The 14,174-nt window shown below is 35.7% G+C and overlaps 1 long non-coding RNA gene across 2 annotated transcripts in view; it reads left to right on the top strand.

The window, feature by feature from the left end:
- The window catches only part of LOC111775889 (uncharacterized), a 96,121-nt gene extending 89,399 nt beyond the window's left edge, over positions 1–6,722 (top strand). Inside the window, exons 6-8 of one of the 2 annotated variants that reach the window (XR_002811852.2) lie at positions 293–409; positions 4,431–4,607; positions 5,193–6,381. This is a non-coding gene — a long non-coding RNA (uncharacterized lncRNA). Of the gene's footprint in view, positions 1–292; positions 410–4,430; positions 4,608–5,192 lie in introns of both variants that reach the window. The other variant, XR_011423618.1, reaches the window with a different exon arrangement.
- Positions 6,723–14,174: the final 7,452 nt, after the last annotated feature.

Raw genomic sequence — 14,174 nt, 5'->3', positions numbered from 1 at the left:
CGTGCCTATCTTCCTCTATTTTTTTTATATGTGGAACACCTGCCACAGCAGGGCTTGACAGGCGGTGCATAGGTCCACACCCAGCTTTCAAACCAGTGAACCCTGGGCCACCAAGGCGGAATGTGTGAACTTAATCACTGCACCACTGGGCAGGCCCCTGTCTACCTGTCTTTTTGAATCTCCCTTCCACTCTTTGTTTCTTTCTCTTTGTTCTTTACGCCTTGGGGATCTAGAAATTGAGGTGGGTATGATGAGCCGAGAAATTTGAAACACATCCTTCCAATTTATCAAGGGCAAAGAAGAAAAGGTTCCCTCAATCTGAGTCTGCACACACAGTCCTAGAGAAGCACTTCGATCTGTTCAGCTTACACGCCTGTCACTTGGCTGACCACTCTGGACTCTAGGGAGAGTAAGTATAATCATTTTACTATCCTCAATCAAGTGTCCACTCTCATGTTAGATGGTTTTAGAACTGATTGTCAATTGACTTTAACTTCATGGGTCCAGGATTGAGCAAGTGTCCCCAAGGAGGTGTGGGGGATGCAAAGCACGCTGTGTACACAAATACAACACCTCCTCCTCTACAGAGAATTAGGTGAATAGGTGAATAGAATAACAAATCTGAAAACATTAATTCATCTCTAAAATTGCAGTGAGTAAGAAGTGTCAATTGTTGTCAGTTTGAACGTACTCAAACCTGTTATGGGCAGCTAAGGTACAGATGAAGTGATTTTGTACTTCATGTGTTTATTCATTCATTCAGATACACATTTATTTGCTTCTGCCAGCTGCTTAAGGGTGGTCCTAATCTCAGTTCAGTTTATCTTACCATCATTTCCTGATTGTTTTGAATACTTTCATACCTATAGGAAACGTAAAAGAATGCTACAGTTAACAACAACATACATTTTTCTAGATTGGCCAGTTGGTAACATCCTCTCCTTCTTTCTCAATCTTTTGAAAAATGTTGAAGGAATCATGGTGCTTTATCCCAAAATCCTTAAGAAAGTGTCTCATAAGAACAAGGACATTTGCCTCTGCCCCTATTGAAAAGTAGTGTTAGTTCAATAATACAACCTAATGCAGAGTCCATATTTAGTCTTTACCAAAATTTTATGTATCATTATTTTCAAATCCAAGATCCAGTCAAAGTTGATGAATTTGATTTATATTCTTCATCAGTTATTATAAATCTAAGACAGCCCCTCTACCTTTTTGTTTTGTTTTGTTTTTTTGGCATATACTTTTTCATGGAGTTTATGCCAGTTATCTTGCAAAATATCTTACATTCTATACTTATCTATGAGTTTCCTCATTGCTAGATTTAGATTAAACACTTTTGGAAAGAATGCTACAAAGGCGATGTTTGTATATTTTATTGCATCAATTCTGAAGGCATGTAACATCCAGTTTCACAACATTGCTGATGTTGAAATTGATTACTTGATTAGGATAATGTCCAATAGAAGTTGTAGAGGTAAGCTTTTTTCCTTTCTGGAGGGTGGTATTGTGAATATTTAGTTCCTCAAAAGCCTTTCATCAAATGGCTTTAGCATCCCTCAATGAGCTTTACCTGAATCAGTTGTTACATAGCGGGTTATGGAATGGTGATTTTCTTTTTCTGTTCTGTTTTCTATATTTATTAGCTAGTTTTCTTTCTATAAAGGAGAGGTTTCCCTCTTTTTTTCTCTCTCCCTATTCTTGTTCTCATTACTATCATCATTGTTATTATTTTTAGTATCTCTGTGGGTCTGTGGATTTTTTATTCCATGTGTTATGAGGTGTCTCTATTATTATTCATTATTCATTTTAATGCTCCAATTGCCCCATATTTGATGTGTGGAAGTCCTATCACACTAGCTCCTCTGCCCTTGTTTGCAGCCAGAAGGTGTTCTAAGCTCACTTTATACTTTCCCTGCCTAAACCTGGAACCGTTCATTTCTCTAAGAAGCCTGGTTTCTTTTACTAGGGAATGGTATTTAGAAACCAAAATCTGGACCCAGATTCACTTATTGATACTGAAGTGTCATTGTTTTTAAGTAAGTTCTTTTAGTGAGTAGAGATAGAAAAATGTCTTACAAAATGTGAACTTACATTGATATGTCTCCTTCTCAACCAAATCCAGCGTTCTTCCTCATCTTCTCTATTCCTCATTTGCATTTATCTTCGTAATCAGTGAAAATTCTGAGTTCCAAAAAACGCTAGTATATATACTTATTCACTTTATTCTACAATATATAAAACATATATATATATTTTTAAAGATTGGTACTTGAGCTAACATCTGTTGCCAATCTTTTTTTTTTCCTTCTTCTCCCTAAAGCCCCCGGGTACATAGCTGTATGCTCTACTTTAGGTCCCTCTGGTTGTGCTATGTGGGATGCTGCCTCAACGTGGCTTGATGAGCGCTGCCATGTCTGCTCCTGGGATACAAAGTGGCAAAACCTTGGGCCCCCGAAGTGGAGCACATGAACTTAACTTCTTGGTCACGGGGCTGGTCCCTAAAAAAGAATGTTGGAGTCACATCACCAATGGGTTTACCAACAAAACCATAAATCATTCTCAAAATGTTTTTGAGATCTTTCTGCCCTTAGAATATATTCCTTGAAGTGGAGAGTGTTTAAAAGTTATGTGAGAGAATTATTTGGTCTGTGTTTTCACACTTTCAATTTTATACAACGTTTTATAATTTCTATTTTTAGTCAATTTAAGGGTTTAATTTTTCTTCCTATTTTGTTTATTTTGCATTTTGAATCTGCAAAACATTGACATGGTTTCAAATTGAAACAATTTGTAAAAGGACACCTGAAAACGTCACACTCCCACTTCTATCCCCTCACCCTATGTCATCCACCCTCTGTAAGTAACATTTTTTCGTTAGTTTCTGGTTTATCTTTGCTGTGTTTCTTTTCTTGCTGCAAAAACAAATATAAACATCACACACAGATTCTTATTTCCCATTCCATCTCACGCAAAAAGTAGCCCACTATATACAGCCTTTCATATCTTTCCTTTTTCATTTGACAACGCATGCTGAAAAATACTAATGTCAGTTTGTAGAGATCTTTTTCATTTTGAGAAAGCTTCACTGAACTGTATTATTTAAATGCACCTTAGTTTATTCAGCCCAGGCTCTTACAAATCACATGTATGTGGTTTCTAATACTTTACATTTCCAAATAATTCCACAGTGAATAGGCTTGTGCATATATTGTTTCATATTGGTGGGAGTGTAGCTTTGCGATAATTTCTCAGAAATGCAATAAGTTATTCTTATAAATTCTCATAAGTGTAGTTCTAATAAGGTAAACATCCTTGTAGTTTTGATGGAAATTCATCACATTCCCCTCAATAATGGTGCACCATTTTGCTCTGTAACAAGCAAAGTCAGGCAGTGACTTTTTTCAGAGATTTACTTAAGTTTATTGTTATCGTTTAAAAGTTTTTGTCAAGCTGTTGCCGTGGTGAAAAATATCGTAATGAAGTTTTATTTTCCACTTCTTCTACTATGAGTAAATTTAATTAGCCTTTCACATGTTTAAGGGGCTTTTGTCTACATTTTTTTGCAAAGTGCTTTTCCTTTTCTTCCCTAAAAAATGTTTGCTTTTTTATTTTGAACTAATTTAGTATTACAGAAAAGTTGCAAAAATAATTCCGAGTATCTCTATATCGTCTTCACCCAGCTTCCCGCTAATGTTAATACCTTACATCACCCTAGTACACCCATCAAAATCCGTAAATTAACACTTTATTAAACTACCCACCATATTCAAATTCTATCAGTCTTTCTGCTAATTCTTTTTTCTGTTCTAGGATTCTATACAGATCTCTTTGATTTTGAGAACTGACCTTGAATTAGAGATTTGCTCCTTTTCTGTGACATAAATTGTCAATATATTCTCACAAGTTGTCACTTGTTTCTGTCTCCTCTCTCTAGAACATGCTTCTTCCTTTCACTCCTCCACCCCACTTCCATGTGCCTGACTACCTGTAAGCTAGTTAAGTTCTTGTAATTCTCATCAGAGCCCTCTCAGAACTCCCTTCACAGCATTTATCAACAGTTAAACTTTTATGATTGTTTATTTGCTTGTTTTTTTCTCTCTCCTGACTCAGCTCTAAAAGCCATTAAGGCAGGAGCTGTGTTTAGTGACCACCATACAGCCAACTCCTGGAAGAATGCCTGCCAGATCCTAACTTTTTACCATTATTAATTAAGTTCATTAAATAGATCACCAAGAAACCATACCACAGAAGAAATTTTCGAAGTAAGAATATTTAGAACAGAGAAGATTAAATAGGGACATAATAGACATTTTCTTTCTTTTCTTTTTTTTAAGATTGGCACCTGAGCTAACAACTGTGGCCAATCTTTTTTTTTTTTTCTGCCCTATCTCCCCTAATCCCCCCTGGTACAGAGTTGTATATCTTAGTTACAGGTCCTTCTAGTTGTGGCATATGGGATGCTGCCTCAACATGGCCTGATGAGCGGTGCTATGTCCGCGCCCAGGATCCGAACTAGCGAAATCATGGGCCGCTGCAGCGGAGCATGTGAACTGAACCACTCGGCCACGGGGCCGGCCCTGACATTTTCAAATATATAAAAAGTGGTATGTAGAAAAATCAGATTTCTCATATGTAACTGCAGAAGCTACTAGGGATGGCAAAACAGCTAATTTTTTTGCCAAAATTAGAAAGTATGTTTTTCTAAAATTAGAAGAACAAAAAAGCTGCCTTACAAAGGAATTGTCTTTTGAGCCATAGAGTATTTTCAAAGAAAATGAATTTCAGTCTGACAGAGTGGTTGGAGAGGATGTTCGTGCATCAAATTGCTACGACTTAATAAATCCTACTAAGTGTGTTTCCAAAGCTAAGATTGTATGAAGCCATGAAAAGGAACTTTAAGGGTAAATGTTGATATAATCATTCTTTTAGAAGAAAGAAGTAATTCAGTCTTACCCCAATGAATGAATTCATGATGGTGAACTTTTCTCAATTAAACAACTAAGTGAAAACATATTTTGGGCAGTAAATATTTCTGGTCACCAGAAAATAATGCTATATTTGTAATCTTTTTCTCTGCTTATTGTTGTAAATGATAATGAGTTGCATGAATCCCACAGTAATCTGATCCATTTATTAAAAAGTGAAACTATTTGCATGTATTAACAGTCTTTTTCCCTTTTTTCGGATAGATCATACCAACTATTACCATAATCGACTTGAGCTGGGGTTTTGAAATTTGTATACGAATTTATAAAAGAAAGCTGAAAACTATGTCCTGATGCCTGGAATACACATTTCTACTTTGAGGATGTCTTCAGGTACACAGGACTTGTACCTGCAGTGAATAAACTAAGGCACATTCTTGAAGAATCCTAATGTTTAATCTCAAGTTTCATGTAATGGGCTTTTGGGAAATAGCATGTTCCACTAATCATGCCAGTGTTGTCAGGGCATCACAAGGTACCCTCAAAGATGTCTGATTCATAGACTGACCTGTCTTTAATTCATATTTTACTGACTGACTAGTAGGAAATTCAGTGCTGATATCTAAGTAAGTGCTGATTTGAAGGCTGTAAACACACTAAACCTGATAAAGTGTAGCACATATGGCAGAAGGAGCCAAAAACTAGGGAAAGACAGTGGAAGTGAATTATTAAATCGTCAAATATTGAAACCTAAGGCTTCTTTTGATTTGACTGGCTACCAGGTTGTAAACACCTGTCATTTTTCAGTTTTCCTTAAAGCAGATATTCTGCATATCACGATATACTCAAAGATATTCTGCAATTTCATAACCCGCTGTACATTTCTTTAGTTCATTGTATTTGCTGCAAATGCACCTGCACAGTTTGATGTTTATAAAAATGGCAATTATGATGATGTACCATTGAAATAAAACTTTGCTGGATAGAAATTAAAGAGTGAAAACAATGATCTGCTAAAAACTATTATTTTGTCAGGCATTCCATTCATCAAAATTGCAATTAATTTCTTCCTCTCCATAGTCATTGTGGGTGAAACAAAGACCAGCAATCTCACATCTGGTTACAGATTTAAAAAGAGAACATTTCCCTCTTTCACAAAGCTCCGTGAGTGTTGTGTTTACATTGTTAGATGAGATGGTTAAAATTCTCTAGTGTTCAATGTTTTATATTTATTGTGATTTAGACTCTAGAAAATTTGCAATCGAAGTTTGGAAGAAGTGTTTGATTAAAAATAAATGTCTTAAAACAGCCTCTCTTGCTTTACAGCTGCTTTGAAAAGTCTGTAATATTATTAAGTTTCAAAAAGTAATGCCATTGTACTGCTATCATTCACTTTATATTTTATATGAAACAAAGACTATGTTTTTGTACATAAATAAAATCCAGAGTTTGCAAGGGTTGGCACTCATCTTGCTGTCTTACCTGAAACCCAGCACTTCATTCTGAATGGATCACCTTACTGGGTAAGTTCTTTCACATTCTCTGGCTTCCTTGTTTTTATACATTTTGCTTTTCTTGTTCACTTCCTCCCTTCTCTCCCTTTAGCCACTATCGCTAATGTCAGAATACAAAGAACAGGGATTTACCTATGATCCTTCCTCTCTAATAGTTTATAATTTGATTTTATGTTCATGGTGGCTCCTTGATTCTCTGTTTCTTCCCATTATTCTCCAACTAGGTGATTATATTAGTGTATGATGGCTGCCATAATAAAGTACCACATATTGGGTGGCTTAGACAATAGAAATTTATTTCCTTACAGTTCTGGAGACTAGACGTCCAAGATCAAGGTGTTGCGGGGTTGGTTTCTTCTTAGGCCTCTCTCCTTGGCTTGTACGTGGCCATCTTCTCCCTGCGTCTTCACATGGCCTTCTCTCTGGGTGTATCTGTGTCTCAATTTTCTCTTCGTATAAGGATATTGGTGATATTGGATTAGGGCCCACCCTAATGAACTCACTTTAACTTAACTACGTCTTTAATGATGCTATCTCCAAATACAGTCACATTTTGAGGTACTGGGGGGTTAGAACTTCAATATATGAATTTTGGGGGGCATAATTCAGCTCATAAGGGAAACACTATTCAAATAGCCTAGTATTGTTTCTCTTGATCCTCAGCTTTAACCAGAGTCCCTTTCCTTTGACTCACCATGCAGTAATTCCTTGGCATCTTTTTTCCAACATTTCTCAAAGAGTACTCACCATTACAAGGGGAATTATAGAGCCAGTCCCATGTCAGTACACATCAAACCTAAAATACATCCACTCAATTGTTATATATATTTCAAAAGATTATTAAGTGTATTTTGTGTACCAAACCCAGTCATAGATACTGGAGATACAAGAGCAAATAACACAGGCAGTGTTCCTACTGATAAAAAACTCACGGTTATTTGAAGAAGAGCCAGATACTAAAGGAGGAAATAAAAAACAAGATTGGTCAAATTGTAAAAAAACTATGAAGGAAATAAATGGTATTATATGAAAAATACCTTGGTTGGGGAGAGGGGATGTGAAAACTTTAAAAAATTACCCAGAAAGGCATTTCTGAGGAGTCAGCTTTGAGCTAAAATCTGAAAAATGAAAAGAAGCTAACCACACAAAATGCTAGGAAAAAGACTTCATAAGAAGAGAGCAGCAAGAGCAAATGTCCTTTTGCACAAAAGAGGTTGGTGTGTTCAAAGAACAGAAAGCAGGTCAATGTGGCTGGAACACACAGAGGAGAGATGAGCGAGGTGATGTTGAAGACAGGGGCAGCCCTGAATCCTGTAGGACGTGCGAGCCTTGATGAGGAGTCTGGCTTCTGATCAAAACCTCTGCACTTTGGTTCCTGTACAATCTTCAGCATCCTCATTGGCTGATACTTTTCGTAGGATGGTTTTCCTTGGTTCTTTTTTACATATTCATCATGAAAAGCACTCTAAAATAAAACCAGAATTTAGTAATCCTTTTTATTTCTGTATTTCTGGTGAAAATCCTATTTTCAAGCTGACCGAATACTGACATTATAGTCAACTTTGCTAGTGTGCTGCTTGTCTTTATCTGTTCATGTCACTTACAGTATTCTGTGTGTTTCTCTAGACAGTGCTAATTCTGAATAACTGTCAGAAGTCACATCATAAATTGAGTGATGTGAACATTTACTAATTGTCCAAAATATGCTAGACACATTTTTAGAAACTCAGAATCCAGAGTTTGATATGAGATGATTTCTATCTTATGGAGTTTACAGTAGCAGAGGGCAACCAACATAGATATAAAAATCAACTTAATGTGGACAGGATGAAAGATTCTATTCCCATAGAGGAAAAGCCTAAACAGGCAAGAGATTCATAATGGCAGTCAAGGAAAAGGACTGTCATGGGTCCACATCAATCTGCTTCATGAAACTATTGCATAGACCTTCATGACCTATTACATTGTACACTGGAAGGAAGTTCTGTTACTATAATATATATCAACCTTTCCAACACAGACTCAAAATAACAGTGGTATAAGCAAGGCTGAGATGTATTTCTCTCAAGTAGCAGTCACAGGGTAAGCAATCCATTTCTAATCTGGTAACACTGTGGGGTAGGCAATTAGACACCTTCTATCTTATGTCTATCACATGAGCCAGATAGAAGGCTGGCTCATCACTAGAGTGTCATCCTCGTCTATGTGGTCCAAGATGGTTTACCACCCTATCTGCGTCTCTGCCAACTGCAGGGGGAAGGGTGATGAGGAGAGCATGCCTCTTCTCTTTCAGGGTTGCAAACATCAGAAGTTGCAAACATCACATCACTTCTACTCATTCATTGGCCAAATCTGAGTCACATGACCAAATATAAGTGCCCAAAAGCTGGGAAACAGTTTTTATTCAGGGTGGCCAAGTGTGAAAATAAGTGATTGAAGATACTGAAAATGAGCAGACTCTACCACTGGAGCAGAGTTAAGACTATTATAGATATCTGGTTATGAACCCCTGATTTTTTGCCATATGCAAGTTATTAATCACTTTACATCTTTGTATTATCTCTAAGATAGAATTTAAAATATGACTTACATTTATGACTGATCTCAAAACGTGGAAAACATAATAGAGATCCTGTCACTTGGAAAGCCTTTGTAAATATTAGTTACTCTGATTATTTTAAGTGAAAGTAATACTACTGTTTATGTCATAGATCATATATTCATTCTTCCTAGCCTTGAATCCTTCTGCCTCATTGCATTGGCTGCCAATGGCTCACTTTAGATATAAGGAAACTTACTTTATCTCTTTGGAATTTTGCTTCTTCCTCCATAAAATGAAGGATTAGTATTAGATTGTCAATAAATTCCCTTTTAACTTTAAAAATCAATTGCGCCATCATACACTTATTTGAGAATTGTGGTAAATGTTTAGTGCCAGTTTCTTGTGACATGATGAACCCATCAAGGTGCTAATAATTGCTGAATAAGCTTTTTGTATCTGAAGGGATATTAGGCCTGAACTGTGTGTTAAACATACAAAATTCAATATCACAAAATGATCCCACAATATCCTACTTTTCTATGTCTGCCACAGAATGAATGGAGTTGGTTAAACATACAAGATTCAATATCACAAAATGATCCCACAATATCCTACTTTTCTATGTCTGCCACAGAATGAATGGAGTTGGTTATACTATATAGTAAACTCTGGGCTTTCAGAAAGTGTAAAATTAATATTTTACATTTTTGAGTAGTGAAAAGAAAAAGCTTTAGAGTCTAAAGACCTGAGATTGAATTCCTCATATATATTGCTTACCATTTACAAGAAATTAGAAAAGTTATTTTGCCTTCCTAGCATTAGTGACTACAGTTGGAATATGGATGTAAAAATCATACTTACCTGATTTTCAGATTTAAGGGAAATAATGTATGTAAATGGCTGTAAATCATAAAGAACTGACGAAAATAAGAAATAATACCAGAAATTGCAATAAGTCTATGATAATGTTGCTTTAGATTCCAAGTGAGATTCAAGACACTGAGCTCCCATGTCATCTTTTTTGCCTTTTTTGTGAAAGGTAATAAGGACAGCTGTCTTAGTGCTCTTGGGTTTAAGCTTTTAAATCGTGGAATCGATTCTTTCTACTGAACTGAGTTTTTCTTATAAGTCAAAGAGAGTGTATGTAGCTGACAGACTGCATATGGCTAAAACCATCATATTTTTATTATTTCATTGGGGTATGGCAAAGGAATTATATCTGTGAGTCATTTCACATGTTGTGTTTTAACTATGCCAATTGATTAGAGTTTAAGAAGTAGTATTAGGGTTATAGCTGGTCAGTGACCTCTGATATCAGTGATGAGAATAGTCACCACAGAAATGGGCAGAAGCAAGGAGATAGGGAGGAAGAAACAGGGTAAGATGGCTGCCTTCTTTTTTACGACGTATCACTTATCAGTTTATTGCCTCTCAGCTCCTTCAACATATCCTCTGTAGTACACAATTCAACCTCAAGCAGGAAACTCTGCTCCAATTCCTTCCTTCTCCCAAAAGTAACATTTGCATTTGTGTAATTTAAGGAAGGCAAAAAATAGGTGAACAAAAGGAGAGAAAGGAATACATGAGAAGGTACATACACAATTCTCTTATTTGCTTATTACATTTTTTTTCTTTTTTTACTGACTTTATTCTTTAGAGCAGTTTAAAGTTCACAGCAAAACTGAGGGGAAGGTATAGAGATTTCCCATATACCACCTGCTGCATAGACATATAGCCTCCTCTATTATCAGCATCCTCCACCAGGGTGGTGGTACATTTGTTACCATTGATGACCCGACATCATAATCATCCAAAATCCACAGTTTACATTACGGTTCACACTTGATGTTGTACATTCTATGGATTTGGACAAATTAATAATAACATGTACCCATCATTATGATATCATACAGAGTATTTTCACTGCCTTAAAAATCCTCGATATTCCACCTATTCATCCCCCCATCCCAACCTGTGGCAACTATTTATCTTTTTATCATCTTCATAGTTTTGCCACTTCCAGAATATCATATAGTTGGAATCATACAGTATGTAGTCATTTCAGATTGGCTCCTTTCACTTTGTGATATGTATTTAAGTTTTCTCCATGTCTTTTTTATTGTTTGATAGCTCATTTCTGTTCAGAACTAAATGATAATATTCCATTTCCCGGATGTACCACAGTTTAATTATCCATTTGCCTACTGAAGGACAGCTTGGTTGCTTCCACAATTTGGCAATTGCGAATAAAGCTGCTATAATCATTCATGTGCAGGTTTTCACGTAGATAGTTTTCAACTCCTTTGGGTAAATACCAAGGAGCATGATTGCTGGATCCTATGGGAAGAGTATGTTTAGTTTTTTAAGAAAACATCAAACTGTCTTCCAAAGTGGCTGTATCATTTTGCATTCCCACCAGCAATGAATGAGAGTTCCTGTTGCTCCATGTCCTCATTAGCATTTGCTGTTGTCAGCGTTCCAGATTTGACCATTCTAATATATGTGTAGTGGTATCTTATTGTTGTTTTAATTTTCATTTCCCTGATGATGTATGATGGTGAAGCATCTTTTTATATAAGTATTTCCCATCTGTATATCTTGTTTGGTGAGGTGTCTCTTAAGGTCTTTGGTCCATTTTTTAATTGGGTTGTTTGTTTCCTTACTGGTGAGTTTTAAGAATTCTTTGTGTATTTTGGATAACAATATTTTATCAGATGTGTCTTTTGCAAATATTTTCTACCAGTCAGTGGCTTGTCTTCTCATTTTCTCAACATTGTATTTCTCAGGGCAGAGGTTTTTAGTTTTAATGAAGCCCAACTTATTGATTATTTCTTTCATGGAACATGCTTTTGTTGTTTTACCTAAAAAGTTTTTGCCATACCCGAGGTCATCTAAGCTTTTTCCGACGCTATTTTTTGTTTTATAGTTTTACATTCTTCATTTAGGTATATAATCATTTTGAGTTAATTTTTGTGAAGGTATAAGGTCTGTGTCTAGATTCATTATTTTACATGTCTAGTTGTTCCAGCACCATTTGTTGAAATGATTATCTTTGCTCCATTGTATTGCCTCTGTTCCTTTGCCAAAGATCAATTGACTATATTTATGTCTATTTCTTCTGTGTGAGCCACCACTGCAGCATGGCTACTGACAAACGAATGGTATAGATCTGCACGCAGGCACCAAACGAGGGCCGCCAAAGCAGAGAGTACCAAACTTGCATCTCTAGGCCATCAGGGCTGGTGCCAAAGTTCAACCTTTTTAAATTTATACGCCAATAGTTCTGAGTTGGGAGATCTGAATCTGACAACTTTACTTTACTACCTATTATTTTAATAATTTAAATAACCTTATATAATTTTAATACAATTTAAAATTTTAAATTTAAAATAATTTTATGAAAATTTTCCTATGTGTTTTATCTTTATTCATTTTTAATCTTCCTCATAAATGTAGACTTCTGTTGCATTTTCCATGTGAGACATATTAAATATTTGTTCTAAAAATATTTTTGATTAAAAAATATATTCATAGAATAGTTGAGAATATTCTTTCCTGAAGCAAGTTTCGAAAGTTTCAGCTTGGCTCAGGAGTTTTTATCAGCAAATGCTACTAGTGAAATGCTCCATGGGGTTCAGGGAGAGAGGACTGTTTGACTTGCTTTTGGTTATTGAGAGACTAGACATTTGCTATCGTCTAGTCTTCTCAGGGTAGAGATTTACTCCAAATCTTTCTTACTATTATTTTTTACCTCTTTTACCTTTTTATTTTTCCCGGAGCAGTAGGAAGTAGAGAGGTTCTAAGATGGTTGAAACAAAGTAAATTAGTTCAGTGGAAGGAACTAGGCTAAAGGTCAGACAGTTGGAAGCCAGAAGGGATCATCTTTTCAAAGCTGTACAAGGAATAGATGAAGCAAAAGAAACTTAGACATTTTGAATCTCTTCCCTAATGCCCAAGACCTCCCTCCTAATTTTGAGTTCTTCATTCCTCTGACACATTCCAGGCTTCCTGTACACAAAATTGTAAGAAAGAGGTGTCTGTGTTCACATACATATGTACGTGTATATACATGTATGAATTCATACAGTTTTAGCCCAATACCCTGAAGGTTGATGATCAGTTGCTAGAAATCACTTGATATTTAACTATCCAAAGCCACAAAGCGATGTGTCAGTTTCCCAATAGGTAAAATTGGAAGTCTGTATTCAAGAAATGTAGAAATATTTTACTCAAATTCTGAGTAGGGAAAATAGAATGTTGGTAGGTAACAGATCTTAGGTGAAAATATTATTTCTTATACCTAGATATTTACTCTTTTAAAAAGTCTTTCCTATAATTAGCTTTTTCAACCATGGCATATTTCCAAGCATTTTTATTACTCCTTTTTTTAATAAAGATTTATGCTTTTTTTTTCAAAAAAAGAAAGGTCAGAAAAAACCATAGTTGAATGCAGTTTCTAAGTAAGCATATTCTTTTTAAGTGAGACAATGAAACTTCTCTGAACTGAGGCAAATACTCTCTCTTATCGATAGCTTTACTTAAATGCCAAGATTCCTAAAGAAAAAATTAAAGGAAGACTAAACTAGCCTCAGAAAATGTTACCGTATATCTTGTGAAAGAAATAGTTTTGTTTGTATTTTTCATGAGTAACATGTAGGTTAAGGGTAACTTTGCCTTGTTCTCTCTCTTAAAACCTTACAATGAGTTGAATCCTAATGAATCACCTTGTATCATATGGTGACTTGTGATTACTGATGTATAACTTTTGTGACCATCCTTTTTGTCTGAGCTACGTTACCTTGCCTTTGATTCAAATTTTATTTCATATATTTCCTCGAATTTAAATATGATGCGAAGGTATTTTGTACTGTTAAAGTCAGTACTTAATTGGCCTGTTATTTCACAAAGCACCGTGATTCACATAGAACATGTACCCTAGTAGAGAGATCATTGGCTTTGTATGGAGGCAAAACTCATGTGAAAATCCCAGCTCTACCATTTTCTAGCTGTAAATATATAGGCAATTTATCTAACCTCACTCTATAATCTCAGTTTTCTCATCTATAAACAGGAATAAATTATTTTCTTCAGTCTTTAGTTAGGAGTATTAAATGAGACACCATATGTGGAATTTGTGCTCTACACAGGTTGACCCATAATAAGTAGTAGAATGTGTGACTTTTCCTTTCC

The sequence above is a fragment of the Equus caballus genome, chromosome 12 (assembly GCF_041296265.1).
Source record: "Equus caballus isolate H_3958 breed thoroughbred chromosome 12, TB-T2T, whole genome shotgun sequence".
In the NCBI taxonomy this organism is placed as follows: domain Eukaryota; kingdom Metazoa; phylum Chordata; class Mammalia; order Perissodactyla; family Equidae; genus Equus; species Equus caballus.
The sequence above is the reverse complement of the archived record's forward strand: the minus strand, read 5'-3'. Positions and strand labels throughout refer to the sequence as shown.